Genomic DNA, 17940 nt, shown 5'->3' on the forward strand with positions numbered 1-17940 from the left:
AATTCAATGCACATACAGCTGGTGTTTGAAGCCAGGAGATCTTTAAACTGTCTCTCTACCAGGAACTTTCAGTCCTAGCTCTTCTTAGGAAGACAGAAGCACTTCTTTTAAAAACAGAAGGAAAAGGAGGCCAAGGTTAAACAGTGTGCCGGGAAGGTAACGGCGATGAACAACGAGAGATAAAGTGAGCAGACTTTCTTTCTCAGGACTGCGTGTCCGTGGGGCCAGTGGGCGCCTATTTGAGTCACAGTGCTGAATATGGCCCTTTATTGTGGGCCCTACTATTCCTCCCTCTCATTCAGGCTGGTGTGGAACCAAAGAATAGAAGTCTCAGAGGTGCCTGGGTGGCTCAGTCGGTTAAGCACCCAACTCTAGATTTTGGCTCAGGTCATGATCTCATGGTCTTGAGATCGAGACCCACATCCAGCTCCGCTCTGAGTGTGAAACCTGCTTAAAATTCTCCCTCACCCTCTCCCTCTTGCCCCTCCTCTGCTCAGTCACTTGCATGCAAGCCCACGGTCCTCTCTCTGTGTCTCTCAAAAAAAAAAAAAAAAAAAAAAAAAGAATAGAAAACCCAAAGACTGTAATAATTACCAGTAAAGGATGTTCCATATGAGCTGTTATTTACCCTCATATTTTAAAGAGACAGAATCAACTCAAAATTGCCTTCATTTTTTTTTAAAATGGTTTATTTATTTTGAGAGAGAAAGAGAGTGAGAGAGAGCAGGGGAGGGCCAGAGAGAGAGAGAGAGAGAGAGACAATCATAAGCAGACTCTACGCTGTCAGCGCAGACCCTGACTCGGAGCTCGAACTCATGAACCCGTGAGATCATGACCTGAGCCGAAACCAAGAGTCTGATGCTAAGCCGACTGTGCCACCCAGGCACCCCAAAATTGCCTTCATTTTTAAGTCCCAACTTTAACCAACTTGAAGCGTTATCTCTGCCAACCATTTCTAGCAGCCTACCTTAAAATCTGCGGATCCCGTAGTATCTTCTAGCTCCATGTTCTATTAACGAATGCTACTGCAACAGGTTCTCACTGGTGAAACTTCCATCTCTACTGCATTGGAGGAATCGTAAGTTTCCACAAGCACACATCCCCACACTTCGCTTGTCGCAAGAATATATATTAATTTTGGAGTTGCAGGGACACTTACAGCGGCCAACAGATACTCCAGCAGCTAATCAAAGTCATAGCCTGAAAGTTCCCAACTTCTCATGAGACGGCGTCATCGCCTCATCTGACGCAAACCCAACGGCACAATGGCCTCCAACGTGGTGATGCCGCCAGGCTAAATGAAGGTTTTAACCGAACCATCACTTTGTAAAAGCGTTCTGAGTTTCGCTTAAGAGGACAGATAAAGAAGAGATTTCATTTAAAAATAAAGACATCTGTTGCCTCCTGTGTCTACATGTCTTAGATTGCCAGTTTCCTGTGGATAGCTTTTGGTCCACTCATATTTCTGGGACCAGCAGAAATCTTCCCAGTGATCTCTTTAGAGTGTGCACATCAGGACTTCAATAGCCATATTATGAGGTAATAGATACAATACCGATGTGGGTCATTTCTTGAAATACCTATCTTTCACCTGGTAAAACACTACAGTGGCTTCAACCAAATCAAATAGGAAGGGAAGGGGGAAAAAACACGTATCTTCAAATAACAGCCAACAACGAAAGTTATTTCTTAGGGAAGAAAGGGACCAAATTGCTGGGATTCCCTCAGGTTTTGTTATGAGTGTCCATTTCCGGGTTCTGTTACACTTTATTGCCTCAAAACATGAATGCATCTGTCTCCAATGATGCCTATTTTTTCCAGTCATTTCCCACAGCATTAGTGACAAAAGCCCATCCAATGATGCCCATTCTATTTCAGCTTTATCACATCGCTAGACGCAGAGGGGCTGACTGCAATTTTTGAAAATAAAATAAAACAGTGATTTTTGCCATCTGAAACCTGCAATGAAGACTCTTGTGAAAATTTGGTGGTACGATGATGTGGGTACATGGAAGAATCAAAACACCGCCACTCGGAAAGATGTCTTTCTGTCGAAATATAAAGCACCACAAATTAAAAAGCCCCAGCCCACACAATCCCAAAGGTTAAACAGAAATTTGGATTTACTACGTAACTTGCAGGTAATTTCTCCCCGAGTGCAACTTTATTCTCAGGCTCTCTTTATGGCATTCTTTGCAACACAAAAGTTTTTAATTTTGAATGTTGATGAATTCAATCTACAGATTATTTTCTTTTATGTAACGTGTGTTAGGGGTCGGATGAAAACTCTTTGCCTACCCTATGGTTGTAAAGAGTTTCTTTTATGTTTTATTTTGAAAGTGATATCGCTTTGTGCTCTATATTTAGACCTGTGATCCATTCTGAGATAATTTGTATGAAGTGTAAGATTCACGTTGAGTTTCGTCTCTTTTTATGTGGATGTCCCATTGTCCCCGCACCATTGGGCGAAAGTATCCTTTCTCCACTGACTTGTCTTTGCGCCATGGTCAAAATCAATAGAATATATTTAAGTGGGGCTATTTATACTCTCCATTCTTCTCCACGGATCTACGTGTTGATGTTTTTACCAATTCTACGCTGCTTCGATGATTGCAGCTTTAGAGTACATCTGAATATCAGGTAATGCGAGCCTCCCATTTTGCTCTTTTTAAAAATGTTTTAGGGGCGCCTGGGTGGCTCAGTCGGTTAAGTGTCCGACTTCGGCTCAGGTCATGGTCTCACGGTTTGTGAGTTCAAGCCCGCGTCGGGCTCTGTGCTGACAGCTCGGAGCCTGGAACCTGCTTTGGATTCTGTGTCTCCCTCTCTCTCTCTGCCCCTCCCCTGCCCATGCTGTCTCTCACTCTCTCTCAAAAGTAAATTAACATTAAAAATTTTCAATAAAAAATAAATAAATAAAATAAAGTAAAATAAAATAAAATAAAATAAAATGTTTTAGCCATTCTAGTTCCTTAACGTTTCCACCCTTGCTTTAGAATCAGCTTGTAAATATCTACGAAAAATCCACTTGGATTTTGATGGCAATTGCAATGAAGCCGCAGATCACTTTGCAGAGAGCTGACGCTCTGTGTCAAGTTTTCCCATGTGTGAACATGGCCTTTCCCTCCAGGTTCAAGGCTTTTGTTCCCTGACAATAGCATTTTTTTGTTTGTTTGTTTGTTTTAGTTTTCACAATACAGGTCCCACACATAATTTTTCTAGGCTTTTAACCTAAATACTCTGTTTGGAGTGGAGCTATTGTAAATGGTACTCTAAATTAATATTCCCAGTTGTTCATTGATTGTTTATAGAAATAAAAGTGATTTTTGTATGCTGACCTTGTATTTTGTAACCGACCATCATTCTACATTCACTTAGTTCTAATTGTTGCTGTTGTTAGATTTTGTGTCTGTGCCCTTTTTCGAATTAAGGGATTTCTCCTCTGTTCTTTTTCTGAATGTTTTTATTGTAAGAGGATGTTAAATGCTTTTTTGTGCATCTATTGAGACAATCGTGACATCTTTCTTTTGGTCTGTTGATAAATTGTGCACCGTTGGTGTGCTATATTGGTATTTCAGTGTTGCTAATATTTGGTAAGACTTAAATGTTGAAACAGTACTGCATTTCTAGGGTGAATCCCTTTAGTTATAAAGTATTATAACCTCTGTCTTTTAAAACAGGAGTGCTTTAAAAAATTATTTTATAATATTTATTTATTTATTTTGAGAGAGAGAACAAGTGTATGCATGCGGGGGGGTGGGGGTGGGGAGAGAGGGGGGGGGGGGAATGCCAAGAAGGCTGTGCACTGCCAGCACAGAGCCCGATGTGGGGCTCGAACTCACACACCATCAGATCACGACCTGAGCCAAAACCAGTAGTCGGACATTTAACTGACTGAGCCACCCAGGTGCCCCCAAGCAGGAGAGTTTTTTTTGCAAAACTGTAGTACAATCTCACAAAGTATTTACACTGATAGTGACACAATCTACTAATCTTATTCAGATTCTCCTAGTTTTTATTGCACTCATTTTCCTGTGTGAAATATACACATACACACACACACACACACACACCTTATATGCAATTTTTGTTTGCATATTCCTTGTATGCGATTTTATCGTGTGTAGTTTGTGTATCCACACCATCACAGTCTCACACACACACACACACACACACACACACACACACACCCCTTGTATCCATTTTTGTTTGCATACTCCTTGTATACAATTTTATCTTATGGCCAGTTTATATCACAGTGAAGACATCACAGTGAAGACACTGAACTATGCCGCATCTACAAGGATGCCTCTCATGTGCCCTTTTACAACCACACTCACATTTCTTCTGTTTTCCCACCCTGTCCCTAATCTTCGGCAACTGTTAATCTGGCCTCATTTCTGGAATATTGTCATTTCAAGAAAGCTACATAAATGGAGTCACATGGCATTGTAGCCTTTCGAGGTTGGCTTTTTTTCAGTGAGTCTATTTCCTTCGAGGTCCATCAGGTTCGTCTACGTGGTGTGCCAATGGCTCATTCCACTCTCCTGCGGCGTGGTGGTCCAAGCCACGATGGACGTGCTGAAGTTTGTTTAGCTCTTCACCCATTGAATACATCTGGGTTCTTGTCGGTTCTTATCTGGTCTAACAAAGCTGCTATGAACATTCACGGACAAGTCTTTGTGGGAATGTAAGTTTTCATTTTTCTGGAATAAATCCCCAAGAGTGCAACTGCTGGGCTGTGTGGTAGTTTCGTGTTTTAAAAGCAACCGCCCAACGGTTTTCTTTCCTCATTGTAGCACTTCCCATACTCCCGGCGATGCACGAATGACCCAGTTTCTCTGCATCCTTGCCAGCACTCGCTGATGTCACTATTGTTTCTTTTATCCATTTCGATAGGTGTGTAGGGATCTCATCGTGTTTTCGTTTGCATTCCCTGATGGCTAATGATGCGGAGCATCTCTGCCTGTGCTTGTTTGACGTCTATACATCTTCTTCAGTAAAATGTCTCCTCACATGTTTTGCCCATTTTCTAATTGGATTTTTGTGACTGTTGACTTTTGAGAGTTCTTTATTTTGATAGTTCTCACTACAGATACTTTGCGGGATATGTGGCTCTCTACCAGTCTGCAGCTGTAGTTCCATTCTCTGCTGGGGTCTCTCAAGACTCCTACACAGCCCAGGGATAAATGACCCTATATGGATCCCTTCTATCATCAGCCTGGAGCTGGAGAATTCTGGGCATGGCCACTTCTTCTGTTATGTGTCTGGGGGGCGGTGGGGGTCCTAAGATACCTTGCTTCTCTGTCATCCCTTCAGTCCTTGGGTCCTTAGCCCGACTGTTTTAACTTTTCCCTTTCTAGAACTTTCCTTTAGTTGCTTCTTACACTATTTCCACGCTGTGGCAGGAAAGCATTGGGTAACGAGTCTATGTCATCTTGTGTAGACTGGAAGTAGGAAGAAGTTTTCTACTTCCTCCACGCTTCTTTGTTTACTTATTCCCAACCTTTCTTCCTTTTCTTGGGTTAATTGGAAAGCTTTTATGACTCCTTCTTATCTCCCCTATTGACTTATATATTATTTTTTAAAGATGGTTGTCAGTTCATCATAGTCTGCTTTTAAATACTATTTTACCACTTTTCATCTAGTGTAACAACCCTAAAATGGCATATTTCCAATTATTGTCTACATCCTTCATTGCTGCCAGTGTGTGATCACAACCATCCCAGGTAAGCAAGTTACAGATCCCTTTCTCTGAAGGTGTCAATCTCTCCTTCAATTTGGGGTGAGTTGTCTGCTCTGTATCTTCAGTTATCCAGTGTATTAAAGAGAAATTTATGAATTTGAACTTAGTTTGAAATTTTTTCTTTTCTTCTCCCAAGTTTGGGAGAAACATTCTTTCCCATTTATTGCATCACAGTGCAGAAATATTGGTTCTTAAATATTGAACTATTTCATGATGTATTTCTCTGTTTGTGTAATGTTGGATTCGACTGCTAAAATCTTATTAATGATTTTTGCATTTATATCCATCATGTATATTGAGATGTAGATTTCTTTCTTGTAACTTTTTAAAAGTTTACGTATTTTGAGAAAAAGAGAGAGAGAGAGTGCATGTGAACAGGGGAAGGGCTGAGAGAGACAGGGAGAGAGAGAATCCCAAGCAGGCTCTGCACTGTCAGCACAGAGCCCAACGTTGGGCTCGATTCCACAAACTGTGAGAACATGATCTCAGCCAAAACCAACAGCCGGACACTCAACCAATTGACCCACCCAGGTGCCTCTCTTATAAATTTTTAAATTTGGTTTTAGTATCAGCTTAATGCTGACATCATAAAATGAGTGGGAGAGTATTCCTTACTCTTATATTTTCTGTAATATTTTTGAGGAACTGTTATTTTTTACCTTAATGTTGGTTGAATATACCAGGGAAACAATTTGGATATGGATTTTTTTAAAGGTAAGTATGTTTAACTATAGATTAAATTTCTTTAGTATATATAGAATTATTGAGATCATCCATTTCTCCTTGAGTGAGTTTTGGTATTGTGTATATTTTGAAGTATTTACCCATTTCACCTAACTTGAAAATTTTATGAGCGTATAGTTTTTTCATAATTATTCCTATTATTCTTTTCATATTCTTATCCTATATGTAGGCTATCTAGCAGTGTCCTCTCTTGTATCTCTGATATGGGTCCTGTTATTGATGCTATTATTATTCTGTAATGTCTGTAGGGTTTGTAGTAATGCCCCTTTGTTCATTCCTGACATGATAATTTGTGTCTTATTTCCATTTTTTTCTTGTTTATTGTGATTGAATATATTTCAATTTTCTTTTCTTAGAAACAGCTTTGTATTTTATTGATTTATAGGTCCATTTTCTCATTTATTTCTGTTCTCTTTTTATAATTTGTCCCCTTCTATTTACATAAGGTTTAATTTGCTCTTCTTGTCTTTGAATTCTTCCCCCAGATTTCTTGAGTTATAATTGACATATAAATTTTTGAGGAATTTAAGTTTAAGGTATCCAAGCTAATGATTTGATACACGTATATATTGTGAAATAATCACCACAATAAGGGTAGTTAAGGTTCCTCTTAATGTGGAAGTTCAGATCATTGATTTGAGACTCTTCTTTTTATAACATGAAGCTTTTGTGCCGTAAATTTTTCTCAGAGCATTGTTTTGACTGAAAAGCACATTTTGGAATGCTGGTTTTTATTTAATTCAGTTTAAACTATTATCTAACTTAACTTGTGATTTCTTCTTTGGTCCATAAATTATTTTGATGTGTGGTCTTTAATCTGCAAATACTTAGGGATTTTCCACACATCTTTCTGTTACTTATATCTGGCTCAATTCTATTTTGATCAGAGAATATAATTTGTATCATTTCAGTATTTTAAACCTTACTTAGTCTTGCTTTTATTGCCAATATTCGTCATTTGTAATTGTGGAGATATAAAGCTTGGCTGGATTTCCAGGTGCTCCTGACACTCTTTATACACCCTGAGAGTTTCACCCATAGTCATGTGTCTGCTTAACTGCTCTGATCCAAAAAGATAATAAACATTCTTTTACCTTTTTTTAATGTTTATTTATTTATTTTGAGAAAAAGAGAGAGCAGGGGAGGGGCAGAGAGAGAGAGGGACAGAGAAAATCCCAAGCAGGCTCCTCTGCCCTGTTAGCCCCAATGCAGGGCTCAATCCCAAGAATTGTGAGATCATGACCTGAGTCCAAATCAAGAGTCAGATGTTTAACTGACTGAGCCAGCCAGGTGCTCTGTCTCTGGGCCAAATAGTTAATGCCCAAAGGTCTCCAAGGATAAATGGAGCTCAGGACACTGGAGACATCTCTAGGTGATAAAATCCTAGATACATAGGGCTACTGGGCCTTGGAGAGATTTCTTTACACACCAAAGGACTGGAGTAAGGACAAGACCTTCCTGAAAGGCACAGGAATACTTATTTATACTCATTTATTCTTATTCTTCCCTGTACTGGTTTTCTAGAGCTGCTGCAATAAAATTGTGGCTATGAACATTAGGAACATTTTCTCATGATTCTAGGGGCTATAGGCTTGAAATCAAGGTAAGGCTGCACTCTTCCATCTGAAGGCTCTTGAGGAGAATATATTTCATGCCTCTGCTGAAATTCTTTGGTTTACTCCAACCACTGTCTCCACTGTCCCATGCCTTTTCATTTTTTCCTTCTGCCTCTGTGCACTTCACTTCTTGTAATGACAGTAGTCACTTTGGATTAGGGCCCACCCTAATGACCTTATGTTAACTTGATTATCTCTGAAAAGGTCCTATTTCCAAATAAGATTACATGCACAGGTACCAGAGGTTGGGACTTTGATATGTCTGTTGGGAAAACAAAATCAAAACCACAACAGATGACTGCTAGAAATGTCACATTTAACATGTCCATACTGAAATTCTAATATTTCCAACTGAAATATCGACTGACAAACTTCCTCTTGTCATTTGATGTCAAGTTTACCTACCAGATACCCAGAAGGAACCTCTTGGAGTCATCTCTGATTGTTCTCTTTTTCTCACAACATGTGACCAATATCCAAGAAATTTTGATTATCTGACATTTTCTCACCATTTATGTTGTCACTACCTTGGTTCAAGGTATCATATTTATAATTGTTTTATAATATTACATGGTGTCCCAGCACTATAAATTACATGACAGTATCCTAATGATTCCTTTTTGCTTCAAATTTTCACTATTACATATGGCACTGTGATAATAATCCTCATGCAAACATCTTTCTGCTCTTAGGTAATTATCTCTTCTAAGTCAAATCCTCGAAGTTGCAGTCAACTTGCAACTCTCTCAATTGCCTTTCAAAAAATTGTATGAACTTATTTCTTTTAAATGATCTGTAACTCACATCTGTAATTCACATTCTGATAAGGGTGTTGGTTTTTGAGAAAAGGCAATGTATTTGCTTCCTCTGTTTATTTTAAACAAGTATTTATTTTGTGCCCACCAGGCACCAGGCCCCGTTGTAGACACAGATCCCTGCCCTCATGGAGCTTAAATTCTAGTTGGGAAGACAGACTATACATAATGAGCATAGTAAGCAAATGAATTATATAGTATATTAGAAGGTGATGTCCACTGTGTCCAACATTCTGTCCGTAAATACATGTATTAATATATAAATATAATATAATTAATAAATATAAATATATTCTCCATAAAAACAGAAGCCATCTCCACCATACTCCTTACTTTTTTCTGAACTCTCAGAAGAATTGCCTTTAACATCTGTGTTTCTGCCAACAGTCTTTTCAAGGCAATTTGGGCTTTACCTATTATGGCCCTCAAAATAATTTTTCCATCTTCCAACTTTTATCCAATTCCATAGCCATTTCAGTATTTTTAATGTTTATTTTTGAGAGAGAGAGAGCGTGTGAGCAGGGGAGGGGCAGAGAGAGGGAGGGACAGAGGATCCAAAGCAGGCTCTCCTCTGACAGTAGAGAGCCCAATGTAGGGCTCGAACTCATGAATCATGAGATCATGACCTGAGCTGAAGTCAGATACTTAAATGACTGAACCACCCAGGCACCTGCCGTTTCAATATTTTTCAATATTTGTTATAGCAGCACCCCACTCTTGGTACCAAAATGGGTCTCAGTCAGGATGCTACTAGAAAACCAGAACTAGCAGTGTGTGTGTGTGTGTGTGTGTGTGTGTGTGTGTACATGTAGAATATAAATAAAGAGACAGTATGAGACTTACATAATTGTAGGAACCACCTAGCCAATGAGGAACCTTTAAGTGAGGCTGCCGGCAGGTATCTCACACAGGGTGGAGGTTACAATGGAAGCAGAATTTCTTCCTCAAGGAAACCTTGTAAGTCCTTTCATCAGATTGGATGATGTCCACCTACATTATCAAGGGCAAACTCCTTTACTTAAAGCCAGTTGAAAAACAACTTCACAGCCACACCTGGGTTAACATTCGATGAATAACTGGGCAGCACAGCTAGCCAGGTTGTCACGTAAAACCAACCACCACACTCACAGACTGGCAGTTTGTGTGGGAAGAATTCCCATCAGTTTTTATTGCGTTGCCTTAGAGGTAAAAATTAGGGGCAAAAAGGGGCCATCAGACTTCTTATTTACTGTGAGGCATTTAATCAGAAATCTGTCTCTGATCCAGAATGCCTCATGTGTGAATTCAAGATAAAATTAACAAAGATGAATATTAAAAACCCAACAGTAATCTAATAATAAAACTATAAATTTTAAGGGAAAGTTTTACTAGTTTAATTAAATGTTACAATTTTTGAGAACACCTTCCAAAACATGCATCAATAATTTATTGCTATGACTCAGTTCAATGTCTCAACATCTGTTGACTGTGGATAAAAGTCTTCTGTACTCATTAGATTGTTAATATAAAATTACACTGTATGATGTGTATTACCCGCTTATGAAAACCATCAGATGGACTATATGATATACTTTGGTTTCTTCATTCACGTCTTTTCTTTTATCAACTCATTTTTGGAGTTCTTTTTATTGAGTTCATATTTTTATTAAATTCTTCTATAGTGGAAAGCATGTAAAGAAGATCTGTGTTGCTATTTCTTGATTTTTTTTTCCAACAGAGTTCTTTTTTTTTATAGCTTTTACACGTTTTTCTTTTCTTTCCTTTGATTTCTTTTAGTTTTCTTTAATATATTTTTATTTTATTCTCACCTTGAGGATGTAGCATGAATATGTCAAACATGATCCTGCCCTTCTGGAACTTAAATTCTTGACCCTGAGAGACAGATGATCAACCCGAGAGTACATCCTACTGAATAGGTCTTAGAAGAGCCCCAGGAGTCGCTGCAAAGCCCAGTGAACGGCTCCTGAAAGCCCATAGCAGACTCAGAAGTCATTCCTGCTCATGCTAATGTCCTGCGGTTGTGAAACGGACCTTTCTCTTGAGCGTTTTTCTCCCTTGGTGTTTCCCAGCGTCCCCTTTTCCAAACTATAGAATATTAGGAGATAGAATATTAGAGAGAAGTCTAAGGATTTAATCCTTAGATTAAATATTAGGAGAAGTCTAAGGATTTAATCAATGCAGATTTTGCATTCTGCTGTCCGGAGACAGGGATAGGATTAAAATGTTCACTTTGCCTGATTTGAATTTTTAAATTTGTATCTGCCACCATCCCATTGACTTGAATTGTTGATGATGGTGAATGTTTACCTAGCGTTTAATTTCATGTATCAATTTACATCCTTATGTTTAATCTGTATATATGTATTTTGCACTTTTGTATCTTAGGTGTTGCATGACCGTGTTTTATCCTACCCCCTTTACCTGAAAATCTAGCCTTTAATGTAAAATAGTTACCTTAATGCTTCCTGGAACAAAATTCCTCGCTATTCTTTAACGAATGGTCTTTTTTGTCTTCCTACAGTGTCCATCGGCATTCAAACAGATGATGCGATCTGTCAGCTTCACACAACCATATCTGTAGGCTCCAGATGAGTATCTGAAATCAATAGGGATGGAATCGTGGTAATTAAATTATAGCACTTACATATAATTACACTTATGTAAAAAATATCCACCCCTGCTCATAGCTGCTCCTGAATATGATAGACATAAATCTTTGCAAATGATCTCTTTGGGGGTGGGGAGGAGAAAGAGCGTTAATCTTTAAAATTATGCCGGGAAAAATTAGGATACTGGAACTATTTCACTTCAGAGAAATCATTTGATTCAAAGTCTAGCTTTAAACACGTTCATTTTCATAATTTTTATCTTGGAAATTAATTTTGATGCAGCCCTTTCTGCAAAGCTTTGTGATGAAGAAACTGATCTCCTGGCGTGTTTTGCTTGAGGACTGAGAAAAGCAGGACCCGTGGAGTCAGGGCAGTGGTTATGCAACCTGCACCATCAAGAGTGCACATCACGCTGGGCACCTTGCAAGCATTTAATCAATGAACTGGTGCTTGTTGGAATAAGTTGATTCATTAATTGACATTAAAGAAGACTACTGTTCTCCCAAGCATTCAGTAACATGGCCTAGATGATTACTTTGTGTTAGACCAGAGGTGGTATTAGCTACGTTCTCTCCTTTTGGGTACAAGAAATAAAGACATTTAAAGTTTTTGTTGTTACTCGTTTTTCACCGAATTCACTCTTTTGTTCAGCAAATGTTTGCTTCCTGTATTGCAGTTTACTTTTTCTGCTTTTCATGTGGGCGACCAATCAAAGGTTTATTTGTGTGGGTTCCAAATAATCAATGATATGTATTCCCTGAATCATAAATAAAATATCTCCTACCACCTTTGTCCAGATAGAGTATGAAGTGACAGGGGTGGGGGTGGGGGACAAAAACAGGCCTCGCTATCGATATGGGTTAGCAAGTCATCCGAACTGCAAAAACGTACCCATGGATAGATTGCCAGCCTCAACCAACCCAAACCGGTGAAAAATGGAAGATGCAAATCTACTAACCCCTTTAAAATTTAGTAACTTAGATAGCCCCGATTATGCCTTTTTTCCCCCAGAAATATCTGGGAACTAGTCTCCGTTTCCTTTCAAGAGTTACAAAAATAGTGATTTTGTTTATCAATATTTGTTTTGGAGTCACAAGTTTCAATAGCTACAACATTGAAATAATATTAATCCTATCTATATTATGTCTATGGCAAGGGCAAAAAAGAGAATAGGCACAAAAAAGTGTTTTAAAATGATATTTTTAGGGGCGCCTAGGTGGCTCAGTCGGTTAAGCGGCCGACTTTGGCTCAGGTCATGATCTCACGGTCCGTGAGTTCGAGCCCCCGTCGGGCTCTGTGCTGACAGCTCAGGGCCTGGAGCCTGTTTTAGATTCTGTGTCTCCCTCTCTCTGACCCTCCCCTGTTCATGCTCTGTCTCTCTCTGTCTCAAAAATAAATAAAACGTTAAAAAAAAATTTAAATAAAAATAATAAATAAAATAAACTAAAATGGTATTTTTAGGGGTGCCCAGGTGGCTCAGTCAGTTAAGCATCCAACTCTTGATTTTGGCTCAGGTCGTGATCTCACGGTTCCTGAGTTTGAGCCCCGTGTCGGGCTCTGCACTGAAAGTGTAGGATCTGCTTGGGATTCTCTCTCTCTCCTTTCATATTGGTTCTGGTCATGATCTCATGGTTCGTGGGATCGAGCCCCACGTTGGGCTTCTGTCAGCACAGAGCCTGCTTGGGCTTCTCTCTCTCTCTCCCTCTCTCTGTCCATTCCCCACTTGCACTGTCTCTGTGTTTCTCAAAATAAATAAAAATTAAGATTAAAAAATTAAAAAGTGGTAAGGTTTTAAATCAGTAAATTAGTAAAACAGGTACATAAAGTATTATTACTTTAGTTATTATCAGAACAGCATCGTCAAAAGCATATTTTTCTAATTAATGTTCCTTTCACATGGACAATTTATTAGTCAAAAATTGTAAGTTTATACGTAAAACATATACTAGAAAGGGAAAGGCATATATTTTAAAATACAAATAACGAACAACCATAAATAGACTAGGCTTAGTTTAGCGACTTCCTTCTAGTTACAAGTGTGTCGCAGATGATGTCTGCGTCTACATGATCCTGAACAATGTGCAACTTTCAATTTTCTAGGTGTTTGGCATTATGTACAGAAAACACGAATTTTTCGTTCACTGCCTATGAAGATACACTCGGCTGTACACTGTTGCCATCAGAGTAGATGAGAAATATTAGTTGCTGCTTTGTAATCACTCTGGCTATTTGGAGAAAAGATGTGCAAAACCATAGAACCATTACCTGGTCGGAGTTTCAAATTTCAGAAACTGTGGGTGTCGTGAAGAAAAAGAAGGAAGTGGGAAATGCAGCTGCTTAGTAAAAATGGAAATGTCTCCATGTTGGCAGGTCTATGTCACATGTGTCCCTCCCTAAGCCAGTTTCTCTGGGTCCCAGGAAAGTGTTCTCATGATCTAATACTGCCCTTCCCAGAGACAAAGGACCAGAAATCCCTTCTGGATGCACGATTATTAACAGCCTCCGCGGGTCTAGGTCACCTTCCCAGATGGGCAGAAGGGACGTGTGTTAGTCGTATGAAGAGCTATGTTTGCTTATTTGTTTCTTCCTATTCTAAGGAGTTTTGCTGTAAAATGGCAATAATTTAACCACAGGGGTATCCAGAGACCAACCCCAATGCCAACAACCCTGCCTATTTTTTTTTTTCTTTGACCATAGAAATCTTTACCTGCTCTATGGGTTGTTATTAATCGTGCTCACTTTTAAAGATAATTTAGTTTTAATACATTGTCAATGCAATTCTCTAGGGTCATGAGAAGCGATCCATCTCGTGCACATCCGTCTAGCGCCATTTCCTGATTCTGGAGCACCTTCCTAATATTTCTGCTTTTAGCTAAGGGAAGTGACCTAAAGTAAAGATGTGTAAAGTACACCCTGATCAGTGTTGTAACTCGCAAATGTCTTTGGGGTCACTGCATTAAAATGGTGCCAGAGAGTAATGGCTGTGTATTATCAGCTTTAGGGCTCTTCCGTTGGCATCTTATTTAGTTCTTACCTGGCTTGTGCTGCCAGGGACGAGGCTCTCTTCTCTGGGGAAGGGCGGGGGGATGGATACTTCAGAGAACCAAATAGCCTCTCCGAGAGACTCATAAAGCCACAGCTGTAAAAAGGGTCTGCTATTTAAGGCACTTAACTGGTTGCCCACCACCTTCCTATTTGCTTAGGTGTGTGGAATAAAATTTATCGTGTCTAGAAATCGCCATTAATGCTTCCATATTAGATGAGTCACATGGAGTGACTTTTTTGTAACATTGGGATCCAACATTAACAGTACTGTATGGTTCAGCATAATACCTGGGAATAGGTTACCTCCCTCCACCCCGCCAGTAATTTTTCCACAGAAATAGAGAGCAGCACTTGGGAACACAAAGGATATTACTGTTCTGATTTGCCCACACATTGGTAGAATGGCACGTTCCCGGTAAGAGGTTCTAGCTAGAAGCTGACTTCTATAAGATGTCTTCAGATTAGGTGGACCAGTTCATGAATAACCTTTAGTAACTAAAGCAAAATAAAAATTTTCCCCCTCACAAATTAGGAGCTTCAATAAAGTCTGACGGGTGAGTTATTCTATTTGCTCTCTCCTAAGATTTATCTGTTAAATGTAGACCTCTCTGTGCATATAAGAAAACAGTGAATGTGAGGGAAAATGTGGACATAACAACAGCACATAGATATACATACATCAGAAGCATCTCAGTGTTAGAGCCACTAAGCTGATCCAATGAGAGTTTGGATGAGAACATTTGGACCAAGGGGAATCCCATCTATCCTGTTTGCACTGGAGAATATTAGGGATTTGGGGACATCGTTCAAACTACTGGTATGAATATGTGTATGACAGGTTCAAAGGCAGAAGGGAATCTGGAATAAAATTTAACAGGTCAAAGAGCCACACTGGTTGGTGTTTATGGACTTAGGAATATTTCATCCTGTTCCACTTAAGACATTGTTTTCCTAGAAATGAAACACAGGTCTTGTTTTCAGAAATCATATGAATTTAAGCTACAATGAACTTTTATTATCCAGGATCTGAAGGAGTAAGGGTGAAGGTGTATGCAGAAAGTGCGTGTGCTTTGAGAAAAGATGTAGCCAAAAGAAAAAAAAGAAAAACACACACACACACCCCGAGAAACAAGCTAATTGAGGTTGATGTTGGCCTGCTACATACTTGTACTATGTATTATACACAGCTAGTTTAAGGCTGAAGTAAAGCTCCCCTGGAAATAACTGGACACACAGTGGAGGTGAAAATGGACATTATTGGCATGCTTCTCGATGCCTGGATTCCACGAGTGAGAGAAAATCGGCTAGACCTTTAAGGAAGGTCCAGTCAGGTAAAGCAGAGGTTGATTGGAACACTACACATGGTTCTAGATGACATCTATCATACGTAAAATAATTTCATTAGAAATAAATTATTTGGCTGACTTAGTTCGAATTTGTCCTTTTCCAATTAAATATATGAACGACAATACACGACTGATATAAGCTATAGATGCACTTCAGATCTCACTGAGCCTCTGTGTGAAGAAAGTCATAAAATTATTCTCCACTATTGCCAAATCCTGTGGCATCTACGCTAAACAGCTGGCGACTGCCACTCAGGAGTTGAGAAACAGGCCAAGGGCTTGCTTTATCCAACACGTTTTGCCTCCCTTGAGTAGATGGCCTGAAATCTGATCTGTACCCACCCTTCAGTTTCTGTACCTCTGGATCCAGGAGAGATGTTCTCATGATGGAGCATTACTCCTCCCAGAGACAAGAGGAGCCTGCCTTGCAGTCACTCTCTGGTGGAACTTCTACATTATCCTGGAATCCTCACAGTTCTTAAAGTGACTCTCCACACGATCAATCTTTCTGTGATGCAATGCAGGAAGAGCTTTGTGAACATTTTGTGAAGTTTCAGAGACATGGAAGTATGCCATTCTCATAAAATGATCATTTGGGTTTATTTTTGAAGCAATCATCACACATGTTATTCACAAGCTGTTTCTGATGCATTAAAATATTTATTTAAAAGGTTCACTGTGAGCCAATGGCCCTCTCTCTAGAACAGTCTGCACTAACGGGGAAAATGTCCGCAGCTGTCTCAGGTATTGTCAGGAGTGGTTGATTATGTATATCACCATAAAGTATGTTTATAAATTATGTTTATTGTGTTATAATTAGTAGTGCTAACAGTGTAATATCAATAAGGCAATTAAATATGTAAATAATAAATAATGGCAATATTAATGCCACCAAGGAGCAGTGCTCCATAGCATCATGTCTACTCGGTCAGCTTAGGGCCGCATTTCTCATTATTTCACTGGGAAGACATGGAACAGAGCCAGTCATTGGCTTAATGAACACACAGCCCAGTGCAAAGGTTGAACACAGCCTTGCGTAATGGCTGGGAAAGAGAGACTCGCAGGTTGTTTTCCCAGGAAATGGGGAAATGCTACACGGTCTATCTGGTTTCACAAAGCAGTGAATTTTCGGAAATTTGAAAAGTAGATTGAGGATGGGGAGGAGACCTCTTTAGCTTCTCATTTTAAATGATGCCTGTTAAAATTTCCCCACACAGCTGCCTCTATATTCTCACTAAAGGCCTATGGGAATGTAGAAAAGAATATAGAGATCCAAAAGCACCACAAAAATAAGGACCTTCAGATAATTTATAGACTGAATCTTGGAAAAATTTTCTGCTGGTTCCCTGCCAGTGAAGCTGGATTAAAGGACACAGTTGATGGGAGGACCTTACGAGTCTCGGGTGGACTCATCCACTACCCTCCCAGACTGAAAACGGGGAGCCACATTCAATGAGGCCCGAGGGTGGGTCTGCATAGACCATTTCTTTGTCTGGAGTTAAAAATCTCTGCAAGAGGTAAGAAATGGAATATTCTGAATGTGAAAAGAAAAGGCAGCACACTAAAATATATTTCTAATGGGAAATAAAATTAATTTTAGAAAACTTTTAGACATCTTTTCAGTGGTACAGCCAGGCAATGGGAGTGGAATGTCAAAGCTGGAAGATTAAATATACCAGGATGTGATGAATGGGAGACAAGGACGGGTGGAAGGGTTGTAAGAGGCCAAACACACAACACCAGAATGAACATTGATGCTGCAGGCAGCAAATTTCAGAAACATCAGAACCAGAAAATTGAATTGTTAGTATGGAGGGTAACTTTGAGAATCTGCTCAAGAGGGGAAAACAGCAATGTTAAGGGATAGAAAAGTCTTGGATGTGGCAAGATGCCCAGACTAAAATAGTTTTTTGAACAACAACAACAAAATAAATGAGGAGGAAATCTATCAAAGTTACAGTTGAGGAAATATTTCTGGATTGAAATAAGAGCTGGTTGTGTAGATCACCATGTCACGAGGTC

Source organism: Leopardus geoffroyi, chromosome D3, assembly GCF_018350155.1.
Source record: "Leopardus geoffroyi isolate Oge1 chromosome D3, O.geoffroyi_Oge1_pat1.0, whole genome shotgun sequence".
In the NCBI taxonomy this organism is placed as follows: Eukaryota; Metazoa; Chordata; class Mammalia; order Carnivora; family Felidae; genus Leopardus; species Leopardus geoffroyi.